This window comes from Canis lupus, chromosome X, assembly GCF_048164855.1.
Source record: "Canis lupus baileyi chromosome X, mCanLup2.hap1, whole genome shotgun sequence".
Taxonomy (NCBI): Eukaryota; Metazoa; Chordata; class Mammalia; order Carnivora; family Canidae; genus Canis; species Canis lupus.
This window is the reverse complement of record NC_132876.1, coordinates 44,496,604-44,517,832: the sequence shown is the minus strand read 5'-3', so window position 1 is coordinate 44,517,832 and position 21,229 is coordinate 44,496,604. Positions and strand designations below refer to the sequence as shown.

Below are 21,229 nucleotides of genomic sequence, written 5' to 3'. Positions count from 1 at the left end.
TGCTAGCTTAACTATTAAATGTTGAGGTGTTGAATGGTGTTTATTGATTTTAGGGGGGGGGTCTCTTTATTTCCTGGATCTGAATGCCTGTTTCCCTTCCCAGATTAGGAAAGTTTTCAGCAATGATTTGTTCAAATACATATTCTGGACCTCTGTCCATTTCGGTGCCCTCGGGAACCCTAGATAAATGTAGGCTGTTCTTCCTCAGGCTGCCATTTATTTCCCTTAATCTATCCTCATGGTCTTTTAATTGTTTGCCTCTTTTTTCTTAGTTTCCCTCTTTGCCATCAACTTGTCTTCTATGTCACTCACTCGTTCTTCCACCTTGTTAACCCTCGTCGTTAGGACTTCTAGCTTGGATTGCATCTCATTCGATTGATTTTTAATTTCTGCCTGATTAGATCTAAATTCTGCAGTCTTGTAGTCTCTTGAGTCCTTTATGCTTTTTTCTACGGCCACCAGTAGCTTTATAATAATGCTTCTGAATTGGCTTTCTGACATTGAATATTAATCCAGATTTTGTAACTCTATGGGAGAGAAGACTGTTTCTGATTCTTTCTTTTGAGGTGAGGGTTTCCTTCTAGTCATTTTGCTCAGTGCAGAGTGGCTAAAAACAAATTGTATTGGGAAAAGGAGAAAAAGAGAGGAGAGAAAGAAGGACAGAAAAGAGAAAAAGAAAAAGGAAAAAAGGAAGAAAAAAGAAAAAAAGAGAAGAGAAAGAGAAAGAAAAAAGGGTGGGGGAAGCAAACAGAAATCAAAAAGAAAAAAAAACACGGGGGAGTATCTTCTGATTCTCTATACTTTAAGTCCCTTGACTTCCCCTGGAACTTGTCAGTCTAGCTGGTCTTCTGCGGGAGGGGCCTGTTGTGCTGATTTTCAGGTGTTAGCACTTGGGGGAGTTACTCTGCCCCCTGCCTGGTGCAGGGCTCAGTGGGAGTTGTTTACCCCGTGAGGCCCCAGGAGGAACAACCACAGTAGCGGCGGCCAGCTCTGGAGCCCTGGATTCAGCTCCCGCAGTAACCAAGGAGCTCTCAGTCTGCAGGGGCTGGAGGCTCTGGGGACGGGGCCGCTGATCTGCTCAGCTTGAGGCAGGAGCGTCCTTGCTGTCCTGGGCCCTCCTGGCCTCTGCCTGTCCCAAGGGGAGGTCGGATCCTGGGCTGTGTCCCCGGAGCCCTGTGCTCCCGGGCCTGGGCTGTTGGATTCGAACTCCCGGCTGGGCAGCCCCCTCTCCGCGGAGTTGCCGCCTGAGCCCCTCCGAGCTGCTCCCGGGTCAAGCCGGGCACACGCTGCAGCCCTTTAGGGAGCTTGGCGCTCTCTCCCTGGGGCTCAGGTGTCTGTTAGTGTCCCAGGGAGCCTGAGGGAATCCCCGCCCTCCCGCAGTCCTGCTCTTACTCCCTGTGAGCCCCTTTCTGTCTGGGAAGATTGGTGAAGCCCCTGCTTCTCCAGGACGGAGCTCTCCTGTCCTGGGGGCACTCGCCCTGGCCTTAGCCAGGCTCCTTGTGGGGCCCCTCCCCCTTGGATGCCTTTTGTTTCTTTATTTATTTTTCCCCATCTTCCTACCTTGATAGAAGCATGAACTCTTCTCACTGTAGCATTCCAGCTGTTTTCTCTTTAAATCTCAGGCCAAATTCGTAGATTTTCAGGATGATTTGAAGGTTATCTAGGTAATTTGGTGGGGACAGGTGACTTGGGGACCCTACTCTTTCGCCATCTTGCCCCTCCCTCTCAAAATGGTAGTTTGTAATGTAGAAGTTTCCCTAACCCTAACCCTCAAAGTACTCCCATGTTCTGTTAATAAAGTCAATGGAAAACTACATCAATCTACACTAACAGGAGGGCTAATGGTCCATATCATCCAGGAATGAAGAATTTGTTTGCTCCAACAACCAAGAAACATTGACTACCTAAATATAAGGTGCTTACTGAGACCAGTGAGAATATATAATGAGGAGTGGAAGAAGATAGTTGAAAATATCAGCTATGACCACTAGAGCAGATTGAAAACGTAGGACTATAATAGTTATGAATATTTCTTCCTTATAATGATACCTATATATCTGTATTTATGCTAAACCATTTTCTTCTACCCTCCTTTACCCCTATTCTTTTTTATTTACATGTGATTTGTTAATTATGGTTAATTTTTATTTCAGTGGACAAGTTACTGGATGTTCAAGGGAACATAGAGGAAGAATGAGCATTATCTTAGGTAGATAAAATAATCTTGTATCATCTTTTATGAAGAAGGTGAGTATGTTCTCAGTTGTATGTGGGTTACTTGCATCATGAGAGGCAGAAGCATGGATTTTTTATTTTCTTTTGTTGGTAGTGTGTATGGGTGCCAAGTTGACAAAGGCTGGACTATGAAAGCTCTGGGTAGCATCAACTAGGTTAAGTGAAACTACATTTCCCAGAATCTTTTATTTTGCATGTTTTCAGTTAAGATTGGCCACGGTAAAATTTTGCCTAAGATCTGGAAAGCAAAAATGAAACAGTAGCCACGTTTCACTCTTGAAAGGATGGTGTATATCAGAAGCTCTGCTGTGCATCACTCACTTTTTTGTGCATCTGCTGCTTCACTTGTTGGCAATGACTGTAACAAGGTTCATAGTTTCAGCTACCAGAGTCATACCCCTCCAAGGTTCTCCCATTTCTGGGCCAGGATTAACGGAGATTGTGCGGGAGGAGTTCCATTTCTCCTGCATGTCACTCATGGAACAAATTTTTAGGCTTAAAAAGAGATAAAATCTGACCTGGAGTTCAATGGGAGAAAAGATACAGGTTCCATCTTATTTGCATGTTTCAGTTTTCCCTACATTTCCCAGCTCTTTTTCATTCTTGCTTCCTAACCATGTGTCCAGTGAGTTGAGGATCAGCATCAGACTCCAAAGAGACGCTGAATCAAGAATTTTTTATCAGTTTTTACAGTAGTGCAAAGTCAAATCTCTATTATAATTTCCTTCTATGAGAGATCAAGGATACTCTGAGAAGGCAAGGGCATACTGAAGAGGCGAAGTGAAGTTTGTCCTATCCAATTAGGAGTCTGCTGCCTAGCCTCTGATGTCTACCTTAAGTACTCCCTTCTTTCTTGATAGGAGCCCACCCACTGTGATCCCTTCTGATTCTTTAAACTACACAGTTTGTAGTCAATATATTACATGTTATGGATCCACTTCACATTTACCCTTTTCTCCAAGCCATGCTTTGAGCCTTTTGTTTCCTCGAACTATGGGACTTCTTTCTCAGTCCCTGAAAATGCTTTCAATCCACGGTGGAAGGGGCATGCTCATGACAACTTGGCCTGGTCCTTTCAGATTCCCTCAATTAAGGCCACTGGCCTTCTGGTTAATTAACCTTCAGTTCTCATGTTTCTCCCCAAGTTGGATAGGAAATAAGCAATCCTGTCTTAAATGCAAATTAGACATCAGGAAATCTTGATTAGATACTTGACTCTGCCAGTAATTTGTGTGACCTTTGGCAAATCTATTAGGTGCTTTGTGCCGTTGATTTTTCCTTTTTTTTCTGGTTAGTTACTTTGCTACATTCCCTTCAAAATTTAAATCAAGATTTTTGATATTGCCATGCTCCCTCTTGAAGTGGGACCATGAACAAAATTAAATACATTGAAAGAGCATTGGGGTGATAAAAAGGAATTTTTCAGTGTTATTTTCTGAATGTGATGTTTCTTAATTCATTTGCTATGATTTTTTTTCTAAAATATTTTTCAGCGTTAGTTATATGTCATTTGCTTTTCTTTTTTAAAATATATTTAAATTTTATTTATTTGAGAAAGAATGTGTATCGGGTGCAGGGGAGCAGTAAGAGAGGGACAAGCAGACTCTGTGTCGAGAGCAGAGCCTGATGTGGGGCTTGAACTTATGACCTTTTGATCTTGACCGAAGCCAAAACCAAGAGTTGGATGCTCAACCAATTAAGACACGCAGGTACACCAACATTTTGCTTTTCGGAATAAATATGAAAAAATGCTTAATTTATCCATCATTGTAAGGATTCTTTTTGCACTTGATTTCTTTGTTAGTATGTCTGAATGCAACAGAAAGTCTTAGTTTACTCAGATTATCCCAGCAAGGTGCCTGGGATAAAAAACATTAAGCTTTTAATGGTTGCCTGTAATTATGTGTCCTCTTTTCTGTACTTTTATTGTAGAGGCTTGATGTGAAACAACAGCATTTAGTAAACACTTTCCTGCTCCTGTTTTTTAATATTTCTTCAACTCTATTCTGACTGAATCCATTTTAACTTTGTATGCTCTTTATCAAGGCAGCTTTAATAATGTTAGTATGTCCAGAATTTTTTCTTTTTTTAAAAATTTTTATTTATTTATGATAGTCACACAGAGAGAGAGAGAGGCAGAGACACAGGCAGAGGGAGAAGCAGGCTCCATGCACCGGGAGCCCGATGTGGGATTCGAACCCGGGTCTCCAGGATCGCGCCCTGGGCCAAAGGCAGGTGCCAAACCGCTGCGCCACCCAGGGATCCCCCAGAATTTTTTCTATCTCTCTTCTTGGAGATTTTTAACACTGCTGAGCTGTACAATTCTTTAAGGCTCCATTCTACTGACATGAGCTGTCCCTAGATGAAAAATGGGGAGTAGGGGTGGGTATCACAGTTCCAATGACACAGAAGACAGTCATACTGGAGCTCTATAGTTTTCTGAAAATAGTGGCGTTAAATGGATGGGATTTGCATGAGCTTAAAAATAACCCAGACCTCTATGGTCTCAAATACGAGGATTTTGAGACGAAAATCAAAGGGCTTTGATCACTCACGGGGCACCAGGCACATCAATTCTCACTTCCCAGTAAATGAATGTAGAGCTTGCAATGACAGAGGGGCCCTTTGTTGACCCTTCCAAGTTCTGCTTCTTTTCATCTACCCACCTGATTTTTATCACCTTCCAATGCCATCTCAAGTGCAGTCTTAGTTGACCCCTCCTCCAGCAGACCTCCTGCCCTTTCTGTGGTAGGGCTTTCACACCTTTAAAGACTGTTGTGCACTCTGCATCCATCTTCTTTGTTGACCCCACTGCCTGTAGGCAGGCCCTTCAGTCAATAGGTTCTCCTAGGAAACAGCCATCTTGGTAGTTGCCATCTTCACCAAAGTCATCACAGCAACCAGGTCAGCACTCAGGCCCAAACATAGACTGGAGCATCCTTATTGCTATGTCTGCAAAAGAGGAATGAAACCCAGCACATGGAGGCCAAGACAGAGCTGATAGTGCAGCAGACCATGACCAAGACTCTTCAAGTTATCTAGATCCTACAGAAGGATCAGATAGGATTTGAGGGCCTGTGGCCTTTATGGCTTCCCAGAAAGTTACAAGAACTCTTAAGGAAGAAGAGGCCGGGCAGGAGGCCTCCCAGCCCATAGTTAAGGACAGGGCTATCCAGGCAGCAGAACAGGAGGAGGGTCAGGAGGAAGGCAATAAGGAAGTGGTGGAAGAGGAAGAGGAACAGGACTATGATGGTGAGCAGGAGGAAGATGAAGATGAAGGAGAAGACAAGAAGGCACAGGAAGAGGGTGCTGAAATCACCCTTATAGGACCCATGAGTTCCCCACAGCATGGTTTTAGTTCCTGTATCTGTTCCATTCCACAACTTGTACATTATAATAACCACCACTTGGTTTGGCCCCATGCAGGTCACATGTTGGTAAGGCATGGTCCCTGGAAACCTGAAGATCTAGGAGAGGTACTCACACCTCAGGAGGGCCAGGGCCTGGTAGATAAAGTAGAGAACTGAAAGGGTGAATACCTGTCAGAAAGAAACTACATCCAATTGTCCAAGGAAATTGCCCAAGGGCTATATACTAGAAGGCAGAGAACCAGAGGATTCCAAGGTCTGGGAAAGCAAGTCCCCAATGCAGAGGTATTCTATGAGTTGGGGGCCTGTGCAGCCAGAGGGACTGTAACTACCAAGTTGCAGCTGTGTCCTCAGGTCCTTGTTTCCCCCATTGGGGCACCCAGCCCAAAAGCAAGAGGTGCCCAGCATTTGCCTGTAGCCATTAAGCAGTGGTGAAAGCTCTCAAAAACCTTCAGGCCCAGTATGCCCAAGTAGAAGCTCAATTCTACAGAGACTTTCACGATCTAGAGAAAAAGTATGCTGCCTTCTACCAACCTCTGTTTGATAAGAGATCTTAGATCATCAATGCAATCCACGAGCCCACAGAAGGTGAATGTCAATGGCAAGTAGGTGTTCATGAAGGCACATGTGGAGATATGGAAAGAGAGCCTGTGGGAGAAGGGCACACAAATGGCATACCTCACTTTTGGTTGACAGCTTTTTAAAACGTGAAGATCCTCAGCAGGATGATCCAAAAAAGTGATGAGCTTGTACTAGAGCACCTGGAAGATGTAAAAATTAAAATTTCAGGATTCGAGGAACCAATGAGCTTCATCATAGAATTCATCTTCAAGTCAAATGAATACTTTTTCAACAAAGTCCTGACGAAAACCTACCAACTGTGATCAGACCCAGGTGATTCTGATCCCTTCTTCTCCAAAGGGCCAGAAATTATCAGTAGCACAGGGTATAAGATCTACTGGAAAGAGGGGAAAGATGTCACCGTGAAAACTAGCAAGCTGCAGAGAGGTGAGGGCCGCAAAAGTTTTGCATCCATCACCAGGAAGATGCCTGACTATTCTTTCTTCATCTACTTCTATCCTCCTGATTCTCCTGAGGGCAGAGAGATGGATGTTGCCACCGATTATAAGTTGGGCTATTTTTTCCGTGAAGTTCTGGTCCCGAAGTCCGTGTTATTCTTCACTAATAAAGCCAGAGATTATAGCTATGAAAGTGCTGACGATGATGCTCGAGAAGCTGGAGGTGAGGAAAAGAAAGAAGTGATCAGAAATGAAAAACCTGACAAAAGGGCTGGAAAAGATCTGGACCCAGAAGAGAGCAGTTGTTAAGAACCCAGGTATGTGTATGTAGTTTTGTGTATCACCCAGCCATGCCTGACATACATCACTGAAATAGCTGAAACTGAGGAGGAGAAAATAAAGGATAAAAATGGAAACCAGGGCAACCCTGGTGGTTCAGCGGTTTAGCACCGCCTTCAGCCCAGGGTGTTGATCCTGGAGACCCAGGATCAAGTCCCACATCAGGCTCCCTACATGGAGCCTGCTTCTCCCTCTGTCTGTGTCTGTCTGTCTGTCTCTCTCTCTCTCTCTCTCTCTCTCTCTGTGTGTCTCATGAATAAATAAATAAAATTTTAAAAAAATAGAAACCAGAGGGCCTGAAAAGGATCCAGATCAGTAGAGCACAGCCTGCGAGAATCCATGTTGAGTATCATCCAACCATTCCTGTCATACACATATTATATTCCTACATTTTCTCAGTAACTTAAATAATGTTTTAAATTTATTTATATAAACCAATTTTAGTGTTAAAAATTTACATATATACTAAATCATATACAGTGGAGGACATACTGAAATGTATTTTTGTCATAGGCATACCTACTCTTTGAGCTGAAACTGTAAGACTTCTACAGGTGGGATATTTCAGACCTGGTAGTTGATATCGTATTTATTTTGTTGTTTTTTTTGGGGGGGTGTATATTTTTTATTGGAGTTTGATTTGCCAACATAGAGTATAACACCCAGTGCTCATCCCTTCAAGTACCCCCCTCAGTGCTTGATATCATATTTGTTTAGAAGGCAGTTACTAGAACAAATGGCTAAAGTGACTGAAAAATACACTAGATGGGCCTTCATCATCCATGCCTGCTTAAATGTGGTCTTTTGTACTAAATATGAGATAATACCTTGGAGAATGTGGCTACCTAAAAAGTTGTAAAAAAAAATGAATATCAAGTAGGAGCACATTTAAAGATTGATTCCAGGATGCCTGGGTGGCTCAGTGGTTGAGCATCTGCCTTCACTCAAGGCATGTTCCTGGGATCCTTGGATCGAGTCCCACATCGGGCTCCCCACGGAGAGTTGCTTCTCCTTCTGCCACTCTCTCTGTATCTCTTATGAATAAATAAATAAAATATTTTAAAAAATAAAGATTTATTCCTAACCATTCAATTTTAAGTTTTTGTGTTTCATGTGACAGTCAAAATAAAACATAGAGTAAGGCTTTGGTTATCACTGAATTGTTAATTTAACTTAGATCTCGTGTACTCTTTTATTTCCCTCTTTTCTCTCTCCTTTTATAGATATGCACAAAAGGCCTGGGAGGTTAAGAGATTATGGTTTATGAAAAGAGCAAAGACTTTTAAGGTGGAAAGACTTATTTATATCCCTAAATGGTTTTCTCCCACCCTCCACCAAAAAAAAAAAAATTGTGGTGTTTGACAAGTGGGAAATGAAGTTGGTGTGATCAGATGATTGAAGACATCAACTGGTGCATAAACAGCCTGATACCCAAGAGTCTAGATTGCAAGAGGAAAATTGCATTGTTTTCTCTTGTTGAGACAACAGACATACATAGGATTTACTATTAGATTTAGAAAGTCATTGGTGTATGTTAATTGTGTTCAATTGCTAATATTCTCTTTTTCTTTCTTGAGTGTCAAGGCACCATGAGAAAGACATGGATGAAGAAAAAACAATGAATTTATTCTTCACAGATTTCAGATTTTCTGATTTTCAGCAGTCTGGGAAATTTTATCAACACTGGTTTTGCTCCAAAGCTCATCACCCAAAATGTAACATCCACTGATATTTTACTTTGCTCTTATATCTTTCAGAGATATATGACAGTATTTGTTCAGAATAAAAATAAAAGTTTGCTTGAAATATATAAGCTTCAGATTTTCTGGAAAAATAACACTGACCCAAACTTATCTTTAAATCTCTTTTGTTACCCCTTACAATCATTGAAAAAAAGATCACTTTCAACCATGTTTTAAGCCCTTTTAATGCAGCCACAAAATAATTAAAATATCAGGTTGTAAACAATTTATATAAAGAGAGATGAGGGTCTTGCCTCTCCCTATTGCATTTTATTGAAATAACGTGGTAAATTGCCTAGCTTACCTGAATTGACCAGATGGTGCTGAGCTGGTACAGGGTTGATGTAGACCAGTAGTATTAACATCATTTGGGAACTTGTTAGAAATGCAAAGTCTCAGACCCCACTCCAGGCCTGCTGAACTAGAAATTAGAAGATAGGCCAGGAATTATAGTTTTAAAAGTCTTTTTGATGATTCTGAAACATACTAAAGTTTGAGAACCACTGGTTTGAGCTTCATCTATGTTATGACCAGCCTTACTTCACTGTCTTAAGACTGTTTTAGGTAAATTGAACAGGACAATAAAAATTGGACTGGAGAAGAGACTAGAATTCTCAGGGGTGGAGACACAGAAAAAGACCTACAAGTGCAAGGATTGGGTGGTGGCAATGGAAAAATGAATAAGGGAAAAACTAGTGCCAAAAGTATACAAACTTTATAATGGAATTTATGCAAAGTTTATCAACATTTTTTAATTGCCTTAAATCGATAACAGGTAAATATACATGTAGTAAAAAGAATACATAAGAATCATACATGCATATGTAACATGCAGGAAGTCATGTATAAGAATTACTTACTTAGGATAGTGGCTACATATTATGGAGTGAGAGTGAAGACAATTTAGTTGTGGAAGGTTACCTGGTGGTCTGCAATTCTGCAAATGGCTGGGAGTCCAGTGTGTGAGGTTAAGGTGATATGCATACTTAGAAACCATGCCTCCCACCTTGAGCCATGCTCCATTCATCTGGTGCCCAGAATTTTCTCCTCACGTGACCCTAAATCCCAAGCTCCAAGAAGTTTGCATGCTCTTCTTCAATGGATCTGTGCTCGATTGTTCACTGCCAATGTATGTATACATCCAGACTGCAAGTTAACTAAGAGGTGGTGGTTATATACAGGGAACAGAGGATAAGTTGACTACATTATCCACACATATGTACATGAAGCCTATTGAGGGGAAGAATGGAGCCTAGTGTATACGGAGGAGCAATGGAGGAGAGGCTGGGGCCTAGAACCTGGAGCCTGGAATGAGGAGCACAGGCCAAGGGTGAGGGGCTCCATTCTCCCCACACCACTGGAATAGAATTTAGAGGAGTCTAAGTATAGTGGACAGGTCATAAGCTGACCTCCCCAATAATTCCTACTTTCTGGTATTCACACTCTTTGTATAATCCCCTGTTCTTGAGTTTGGAGGGATAGCAATGACTTTCTTCTAACCAATAGAGTCCAGAGAGAGTAAGAGAGTGAGAGGAGGGGGGAAAAGAGATCCTCTATATGATTATTTGTTATGTGACAACAGAAAACTAATACACTGCACTTGGCAGCCCTGGAGACTCTAGGCATCTGGATATGTGATCTCGAGTATCACCCAACCTTTCCTGACATATAACTGTCACTGAAAGCTTTGTGTTAAAATTCCTTCAATAAACTTTATAAGAAAAAGAAACATTAAAATACACTGAGTAGTCTAATTTGAACCTGGCCATTCAGATTAATACAAATGTATAAAGGTATATTTTTCATGGTAGGTAAGATATTTTTTAACAGTCTATTAATTGATTTAAACCTTTCACAGATAATTATACATAGTGGGTAGGCCCCCAATTGAACTCTTGCCCTGAAACCTTTAAATGTTATAAATGGGGCAGCCCTGGTGGCTCAGCGGTTTAGCACTGCCTTCAGCCCAGGGCCTGACCCTGGAGACCCGGGATCGAGTCCCACATCCGGCTCCCTGCATGGAGCCTGCTTCTCCCCTCTGCCTGTCTCTGCCTCTCTCTCTCTCTCTCTCTGTCTCTCATGAATAAATAAATAAAATCTTTAAAAAAATAATAAAAAAATAAATGTTATAAATGTTACAGGTAGTCCAAATTAAATATTTGGAATTTAATTTGGAATATTTGAAAGAGGAATACCTCTTTCCCTTCCTCATTCCCTGTCATGCTTTGTTGCCTAAGTACAGAAACAGTGTTACCCTTTGCTCTGGAAATGCTGCCCACGCCTGACCATACCCACCCTCTTTCCCACACATCTCATTTTCTCTGCACATATTGAGTACACAAATTCTGTTACTCAAGACCACCTCTCTCCCATGAAAATAATCAGCTACCGGCTACCAGCCATCATCTCATTCAGACATACCTTTATGGAACCCATTTAAGGATTATACACAACAATCCTCCCTAAGAACGATTCTTCTGGGAAATAATATCTGAAAATAACATACCTGATAAATATTAGTATCCAAAATATATAACAAACTTAAACTCAACACCCAAAAAGTAAACAATCCAATTACAATTGGGCAGAAGACATGAACAGACATTTCTCCAAAGAAGACATAGAAGGCCAACAGACACATACAAAGATGTTCGTCATCACTTACCATCAGGGAAATACAAATCAAAACTGCAATGAGATATCACCTTACACCTGTTAGAGTGGCTAAAACCAATAACACAAGAAACAATAAGTGTTGGTGAGGATGTGGAGAAAAAGAAACACTCCTGCACTGTTGATGTAAATGCAAACTGATAAGTTCTTTATAGATCTTGGAAACTAGCCCTTTATCTGATACGTCATTTGCAAATATCTTCTCCCATTCTGTAGGTTGTCTTTTAGTTTTGTTGACTGTATCCTTTGCTGTGCAAAAGCTTCTTATCTTGATGAAGTCCCAATAGTTCATTTTTGCTTTTGTTTCTTTTGCCTTCGTGGATGTATCTTGCAAGAAGTTACTATGGCCGAGTTCAAAAAGGGTGTTGCCTGTGTTCTTCTCTAGGATTTGGATGGAATCTTGTCTCACATTTAGATCTTTCATCCATTTTGAGTTTATCTTTGTGTATGGTGAAAGAGAGTGGTCTAGTTTCATTCTTCTGCATGTGGATGTCCAATTTTCCCAGCACCATTTATTGAAGAGACTGTCTTTCTTCCAATGGATAGTCTTTCCTCCTTTATCGAATATTAGTTGCCCATAAAGTTCAGGGTCCACTTCTGGATTCTCTATTCTGTTCCACTGATCTATGTGTCTGTTTTTGTGCCAGTACCACACTGTCTTGATGACCACAGCTTTGTAGTACAACCTGAAATCTGGCATTGTGATGCCCCCAGCTATGGTTTTCTTTTTTAAAATTCCCCTGGCTATTCGGGGTCTTTTCTGATTCCACACAAATCTTAAAATAATTTGTTCTAACTCTCTGAAGAAAGTCCATGGTATTTTGATAGGGATTGCATTAAACGTGTATATTGCCCTGGGTAACATTGACATTTTCACAATATTAATTCTGCCAATCCATGAGCATGGAATATTTTTCCATCTCTTTGTGTCTCCCTCAATTTCTTTCAGAAGTGTTCTATAGTTTTGAGGGTATAGATCCTTTACCTCTTTGGTTAGGTTTATTCCTAGGTATCTTATGCTTTTGGGTGCGAAATATCAGAAAGGGAGACAGAACGTAAAGACTGCTAACTCTGGGAAACGAACTAGGGGTGGTGGAAGGGGAGGAGGGCGGGGGGTGGGAGTGAATGGGTGACGGGCACTGGGGGTTATTCTGTATGTTAGTAAATTGAACACCAATAAAAAATAAATTTAAAAAAAATAAATAAAAAATATGGGATCCCTGGTGGCGCAGCGGTTTGGCACCTGCCTTTGGCCCAGGGCGTGATCCTGGAGACCCGGGATCGAATCCCACATCGGGCTCCCGGTGCATGGAGCCTGCTTCTCCCTCTGCCTGTGTCTCTGCCTCTCTCTCTCTCTCTGTAACTATCATAAATAAATTAAAAAAAAATTTAAAAATTAAAAAAAAAAAAACAAAATCTAAAAAATAAAAATAAAAAAAAAATAAAAAAAAAAATAAATGCAAGCTGATACAGCCACTGTGGAAAACAGTGTAGAAGTTCCTCAAAAAGTTAAAAATAGGTCTACCCTATTATCTAGTAATCTCACTACTTGATATTTACCAAAGAATACAAACACCATATTGTAAGAATAAATATTTTTTTAAAATTTTTTATAAATTTATTTTTTATTGGTGTTCAAACACCATATTGTACACCTTAAAGTAATATAACACTGTATACTAACTGGATTTTTTTCTTTTTCTTTTTTTTTTTTTACTAACTGGAATTTTATTTATTTATTTTAAAGATTTTATTTATTCATGAGAGATACAGAGAGAGAGAGAAGCAGAGACACAGGCAGAGGGAGAAGCAGGTTCCATGCAGGGGGACTGATGTGGGACTCGATCCCGAGTCTCCAGGATCACACCCTGGGCCAAAGGCAGACGCTAAACCGCTGAGCCACCCAGGGATCCCCTAACTAACTGGAATTTTAAAAAGAAATACATTTTTATTGTTTATAAGCTTAAAAATAAGCTTAAAATTTCTTAAAAAGAAGCTTGTTTATTTTTTTTATTTTTTATTTTTTTAAAGATTTTATTTATTTATTTATTCATGACAGTGTCACAGAGAGAGAGAGAGAGGCAGAGACACAGGCAGAGGGAGAAGCAGGCTCCATGCAGGGAGCCCGATGTGGGACTCGATCCCGGGTCTCCAGGATCGCGCCCCGGGCCTAAAGGCAGACGCCAAACCGCTGCGCCACCCAGGGATCCCCTAAGCTTGTTTATAAGCTTAAAAATTTCTTAAATAAAAATAAAGATAAATTGTTAAAAGTGGGAGTAACTGCAATTGACACACTAAAAAAAGAATAAAAAAGAACAACTCTTCTTAAGAACATTCTGCTTCTCTGACAATCTTTTGGTCTGACTGTCAATATCTTATTTTATTTCTCTCCTCTGTTACAAATAGATTGACATGGGCTATAGAAGAGTTTTTATTTTTGCAATTATAGTTTTTTATAGAGAGAAAGACCAGGGAAGCTACAGAGAAGGTGGAAAACATCAGAATGTGCCTCTGTGAATTGAGAAATCCGTAACCTCTTTATTTTAAGAAAGTTATATTGCTAATTTTGGAAAATAGAATATTAATATGGGAATTGCCAGAATGAGAATAACCTCATATTGATCCCCTCTCAGAAAAAGTAAAGGGTGGTAAATATAGCAGCTAGTATACCACTATTATCTGGAGAATGGTATCAAATCAAATCAAATATTTGCCATGGGTATTTGAATGAAATGTAATCAAACTACCACCTAATAAGTGTCTGAAAAATTATCCACCTAGCATTCTGATTTGCCATTCTCACTGCAAATACCATTGAATCTGTTTGGCCATATTGACCAAGTGGCACAACAGCTTGCACAGCAGCCTGAGTGTACTACACAACTTTTTCTTATTCTGGACCCCACGCAAAATTGACAGCCTTTTAGTATACTCACTAAATGGGTAGGATTATCACTCCCAAAAAAGATATATAATGACTTCAAAATCAAAAGAAATCTATTAGGCATTTTTCCTGGTAGTAGTGGCCAGTGGCTGCAACTTGTTCTTCCCCTAGAAGGAGATTTTAACATTCTCTATACATTTGAACCCCCAGAATATTCACCAAGAAGGCCAGTCATTGAATTTTTGTGGGGTTCATTTTCCACTCTCCAGCATGTATTCATTTTGCCAAGATTCATGCTACATCCTGCTCATCAGCCCAATCAGCCTGATAGCATCAATGTAAGGGACACTACCACTATCCTATTGTACAGAGAGTTGACAAATCTCACTGAAGATTAGATTTTGACATAAGGCTGGAGAGTTAATATAGCTCTGACAGAACATGAAAGTAACTTGCTGGTCCTACCAGCCAAAATCAAACTGTTTCATATAGTCTTCACTGCTAAACATAGATGAAAATAAGCTTCACACCAGGTTCCAGGGGATATGTTGCTTTTCTCAGGCAAAGAAACCACATTTTAAATAGTATCTATATTTGGAGTCATCATTTGACTGCTTTTACAATAATCCATTGTTAATCTTGAAAACCCATCTCTGTCCTGTGCAGGCCAGAGCAGAATGTTGAATGGAAATGTTATGATAATCTCCACTCCCTGAATATTTCAAGTCCTTGCTGGCGATGCTAACCTCTGAAGTTTCCTGAAGTTTCCTCTGGTATACAATATTGCTTTCAGTATACTATATTGCTAGTTAGAGACAGTTTTTGTGTTTTTCATTTGGCTTTCTCTACCAAATAAGCTCATATTCTATGGATTAGGAAACAAATGTGGGGATTCTTTCAGTTTCTGATTATCCATATTTTATTTGTGCATTCTGTAATGGGGATAACAACAAGTTAGTGAAAATTCGTCACTTACTTGAGTGACATTTTGGGTCTCCAGGAATTAGGATTCCTTCAGAGTCAGTATCTAGTAATCTCTGACATGTATGACTTCTTCCCTGTTTCCTCAATGTACAATTACCTGGTAAGTATATGCAAGTCCCTTTAGGGAAGACCAGATTAAGATTTACAAAATTTATTTTGGCTGGGTAGCAGAGTCCTTTTGCCAAGGAGATCTGGCCTCTGTTTTTTTTCACAGGGCACTGGGTCTGTGAAGTGGCTCAAGTATGGAAATTGACAAGGAGCTGTGATTCACTATAGTGATTCAAGTCAGATCTCCATTCATTAGATATAGAGCCATTTGATTTATACAGATGAAGTAGAATTGAGTAGGCTGCCCATCTATTTTTGTTCTAGGGGGTACCATAATCAACTTCTCAACACCGAAAATCACTGTGAGTCAGAAAATTATTATTACAGCTTAAGCTCTGCTGCCTATTTTAGTAACCCTACCCATCTTGTCTTTGGCAAATGTATGTCTCCACTTAGCTCCTTTTAAAGCAGGAACACAATAACCCTTTTCAATTTAGGAAGCCCAATTTGATGGTGGCAGTTTCCACTCTCATTTATGCCCTACCAAGATTATACATCACAGATCCTCAGTGAAGCTGAGGCTCCCCCCAGGAATATGTTTCTTATAGCTTTGGTAAAGAGTCTTCTGGAATTTTCTGGACATAATAGTGGAGGTCTTAAATGATAAATCCAGTCTATCCTTTCAAACTCTCTAAACCTTTGGATACCTTCATCTCCATTTTTCTAAGGAAGTCCTGGCACTTTAATTTCATTTACTATAGGATATCTTTGGGCCCATGTTTCTGTCAAATAACCAAGCAAAATGTTAGGGTCACTCTCACCACTCAAGCTGACATATTAAATATGAGATCTCTACTTAGTGACACCATATAAATAAATTTGGCCCAATACTACATATTTTTCCATCCTGACAACAACTTTAGATCTATTTTCATACATGTATCCTAGGTTTCCATTAATAAAAGTGAAAAAATCCTATAATTCATTTGATGTGTATCACATTTCTTCATAAGCTACACTTTTTACTTCATGCTCTGGAAGCTGCTAGGACTTGAATCTGATTACAGATATAAAAGCAATAGTAACTATGTCACATGATGGAAGTATTAGCTAACACTGTGGTGGTAATCATTTTGCAGTACAATAGCCCTCCCTTTATCTGTTGATGGATATGTTCCAAGATCCCTACTGGATGCCTGAAGCCATGGATAGTACCAAACCCATTTATACTACATTCTTTTCTTTAAATACATATCTAAGATAAATACTAATTTGTAAATTAGGCATAATAAGAGATTAATAACAATAATAAAATAGAAAAATTATAACAATATACCATAATAAAAATTATGTGAATGTGCTCTATCAAAATATCATGTTATACTGTATTCATCATTTTTCTTGTGATGATGTGAAATGATAAAGTGCCTACATGATAAAATGAAGTGAGGTGAATAACATAGGCATCATGATATAGCCTTAGGCTACTATTGACTTTTGATGATTCATCAAAAAAAAAGATAATCTGTTTCCAGATTACAGTTGCCCATAGGTAACTAAAACCTTGGAAAGTGAAACCATAGATAAGAGGGAACTAGTGTATATAAATAAGTATATCTAATCAACAAATTGTACATCTTTTTTTAAAAAAATATTTTTTTGTTTATTCATGAGACATACATAGAGAGAAGCAGAGACATAGGCAGAAGGAGAAGCAGGCTCCTCTCAGGGAGCCCGATGCGGGACTTGATCCCTAGACCAGGATCACGCCCTGAACCGAAGACAGATACTCAATCGCTGAGCCACCCAGGTGTCCCAACACACTGTACATCTTAAACTTACATATATGTCAATTGTATCTTAATAAAGTTGAGAAAAATAAAACTAAAAGAAAAGCAATGATACATGGTATGGGTAGGTCCTGAGGTGGATCAGTAGTCCCTCACAAGGCAACTACCTCAGGTAAGACCATTACAGGTTTTTCCTGCTACAAGATACTGATCTGCCGAGACATGAGTGTAAAGGCAAAGGGAGAATAGTAGAACTTAGTACTTCAAGGAAATTAGCTTCATCCTGATCTTCCTGTATGTCCCTGTCTAAATTTTCATTGTTTAATCTCTCCCCTATACACAATGTTCTAACTTTAACATAAGAGAACCCATGAGGCTGGAAAATAAATTTGCATTATACTTCAGCACTCCATGAGATTATACTTTAGTTTTGCTTTTCAGAAATCTCAGCCTCATGACTACAAAAGATAATGACTGTTTTTTTAAAAACACTCATAGATAGGGTTTGGTTCTCTATCCAAAATTTGATCTGGGAATTTAAAGCCCTGAACTCATCATTTTCCTTCTCAAGTTCTCTGAAACATGTAGAAGCAAACAACCACTGCTTTATAATCTTTATTTTCACTGAAGTGTTTTATAGCTGCAAGTATATTTTAGTCACCCAAAGTCTTTCCACATACATGCATTTGCTTCTAAGTGTCTACAGGTGATAATATAAAAAACTGTTTTGCTGATGTACACCAAGAACTATCATTTGTACCCTTTGCCAATGGAAACAGAATCATTGATATTTTTAAATATAATAAGATCAGAGAACTAATTCCCAAGTATCAAGAACTAATTCAGAGAATGCATCGTTAAAATGGTTTCTCTAAACATACTTCTGATGCCAATTCCTGTTCTGGTTATTATTATTATTATTATTATTATTATTATTATTATTATGTGTAACAAATTATCCCAAATATAGTGATATAAAACAAAAAATTTATTATGTTATCAGATTTTGTGAGTCAGTAATTCTGAGATGGCACAGTAGAAGACATCTCTGCTCTATTATATCTGGGGCCTCAACTTGATAGACTTGGGTCTATCTAAGGGTCACTCATTTACTGGCAAATGGAATAATATTAAGGTGCATTCACTCACACATATGGTGCCTGGATTGGAAGAACTCAAAAGCTGACTGCCAATCAGAGCACATGCATGCATGAGAACTCTGTACATGACTTCGTTATATCATGGCAGCCTCCAGATAATTAGACTTATTACAAGTGGCTCAGGATTCAAAAGCAAGTGTTCAGAAAACGATATAGAAGTTGCATTGACTCTTCATCTATCCTTGAAAGTCAAATAATGTCACTTTCACCAAACTCCATTAGATAAAACATTCTCCCAAACCTGCCCAGTTGGTAGGAGAAGGAATATAGACCCCCACATCTCAATGGGGTAAAGCAATGTTGATGGAAGGTGAGGTAGTAGCCATCTTTGGAAAATACGATCTTCCACAGTCTACTGTAAAGCAATAAATATTCTTTCAATATTCTTTCAGAATGCAAATTACAAAAATGAATGCCAATTACACTTGTCTCTTTTAAGACCCTCTAAAAGTCTCTTACCATTAAGGATTCTCTCAAGATCAAGATCTCAACATCTCCAGTCCAGTGCACATGCGGCTCTTCGCATATTGTTCTTCAGGTTCACCTAGTTGAGTTCCATTCTTCTCAATCCGAAGACCTCTGAATTGAGACAAATAATTGCTCCTTCCCTTCCAATATAAAATATGAGAAAAGTACAGGAAAATTACTATAGACACTACAATTCAAAAGGGTAAATAATAGGCACATAACAGCCACTGAACATGGCTATTCAAATCCAACTAGTCATCCCTTGCAGTTCCTTGATTAGGGATTAGTCCTACTCCCTGGGATCTATTCTCTGTGGCTCTTGTTTGCATTGCAGATCTTGCTTCTGCTTTTGGACTAATCTTTCCTTTTCCCTAAGAGGTAGCCTGTGTTTAAAACTGAGTAACCAAAAATAAATTAATTAATTAATTTAAGAAAAAAACTGAGTAACCTATTTTCTACACTCTCAGAAAAGTTTGGGTGTCCCAGTACCTCTTTTTATTTTGTATAATCCCTATCAGTTCAAGCTGAGGCAATTTCTTTATATTCTTTGGGACCTTTCTGTGTATCAATTTATAATCTACTCAATGAAAACAAAAGAAACTCCTTCTCTACCTTGGAATTCTAAGAGGCTGCTATGGGATATTCCTTTGTAATTATAAGAAGTCTTATAATTTAATTTGAAATATAATCTTATCATCCTTAAAAGATGTTTTGTCTGTCTGCAAGTGTCTATAAACCACTGACTTAGATCATTCTATGATCAGAACAAAATCTTTTACACAGGATCAAATGAATGTTCATAAATAGGTGTGTGAGTGTGTGTTTTGTTTAAGGTTGAGCATTTTAAAATATGTGAATGTATGTGAATCTGTAAGTGTGAGAACATAAGAATGTAAAGTTTAGGAGCAAGAGTGTAAGACTATGCATGGGGCCTGGGTAGCTCAGTTGGTTAAGCATCTGACCTCATCTCAGGTTATGATCTCAGAGTACTGTGATCAAACCCCATGTTTTTTTTGGGCTCCATGCTCAGTGGGGAGACTGTCTGTCCCTCTTCCTCTCCCCTACCCCTCCACCGCTCTCACTCTCTCTCTCTTTCTCTGTCTCAAATAAATAGAAGACTATGTGAGTATGACAGTGAAAGTGTGAAAACATGAGAGTGTGAGAAAGAGTGAAAAAATATAATAGAGATTACCAAAAATAGCCAGAGTTTTCCCAAAATGATCATCAGGGCCATAAAATTAAGCAAAACTTACTCTGAGGTTATAATCACAGACTTTCTCATTCTACGCATGAACATCATCCTGGAAGTGACCACCACAATGACTGGTTCCTCACACAGGTTTGGTGAAAGAGTGGTGGAAATAATGCACCTGACTGCTATGGAGGAGTCAGATCTGAGTCCAGGTTGGGCTCCCTGCTTCCCACCTGTGTGACTTTGGCCACATGCCTGAGAGTGACCTTCTCCTCACACCCTTGCTAGTGGCCTAGTAAGTCAATCCAAGTAGGTTTAAAAACTGGAATGACTTTATCCTCTCAGTACTTTATTTATTTATAACCTACCAAGAATGGTAAAAAAAAAAAACTGTCTTTCTTAGCTACATATGTAATCTTATCCTGGATGGCACTTCTTTTGTGGGTTCCAGAGGTATGAGATGGTTTCATCTTATTTAGAGTACCCACCCAGGCCTGAACAAAAAGGAAATTGTCTTGTTAATCTTCTTATTAATTAAAATAAAAATCAACGCTTGTATTGATCTCCTGAAGTCAATCAAAGCCATACCACTGTTCTGTCTCTCTAACTGGAATAACTCATATTTGTGTAATGGTATGCTTATTTATGTACTCTGATGGTGAGGTTGTGAGGTCCTTTGCAAAGCTACTTGTTTGTTTGCTGGTTTCATTGTAGAATGAGCAAAAGCTACTTAACTCCACACATCATTATCCATTTGCAGGGTATAGGTTTTAGCATTTTCTGAGGAATGCAATTTCCCAAATATGACAGGTTCAAGTTTCTCTACCTGTGGTCACAACAGCATAGGATACTTTGTTAGAGTTTGTTTCTCTTCTCCAGAAGCTTAATTTTTTCTTCACTTTCATCATACATGTTGGTCCAATGATTATACCATTTGGTCTTAGCATTGCCTCAATGTTTGTTTGTTTTCTCCGAACCTGTGTAACCCATCCTCATTAAAATTTTTTTCTCCTCATGAGAGTTCTGGTGACTGTTGTAATTGGGCAATTTTCATGCTTTATATAGATCTCTGTCTAATAAAATATTTACTCACATGTATTACATAGGTTCTACTTTCTCATCTGAGTCTTCTTTATCTCCAGGTTTTAACTTTTTTTCATATTTTTTCATTCATTCATTCATTCATTCATTCATGTCTAGCTTTGAAAGAAATATGTGAATATTGAGAAGTGTTTTAAGGTAGCACTTGCAGAGATACCATAGAAAGGATATGTTAATGGTGTGACCATTTATAAACATGACATATTTATAACCATGTATATGTTAA

At 39.2% G+C, this 21,229-nt stretch overlaps 1 long non-coding RNA gene across 1 annotated transcript; it reads right to left on the bottom strand.

The window, feature by feature from the left end:
- Positions 1-4,359: 4,359 nt before the first annotated feature.
- On the bottom strand, positions 4,360-6,836 carry LOC140627547 (uncharacterized). Its single transcript, XR_012026232.1, has 3 exons — positions 6,479-6,836; positions 6,282-6,364; positions 4,360-5,187 (listed from the first exon to the last, which is right to left on the bottom strand). It is a non-coding gene; the product is annotated as an uncharacterized lncRNA (long non-coding RNA).
- Positions 6,837-21,229: the final 14,393 nt, after the last annotated feature.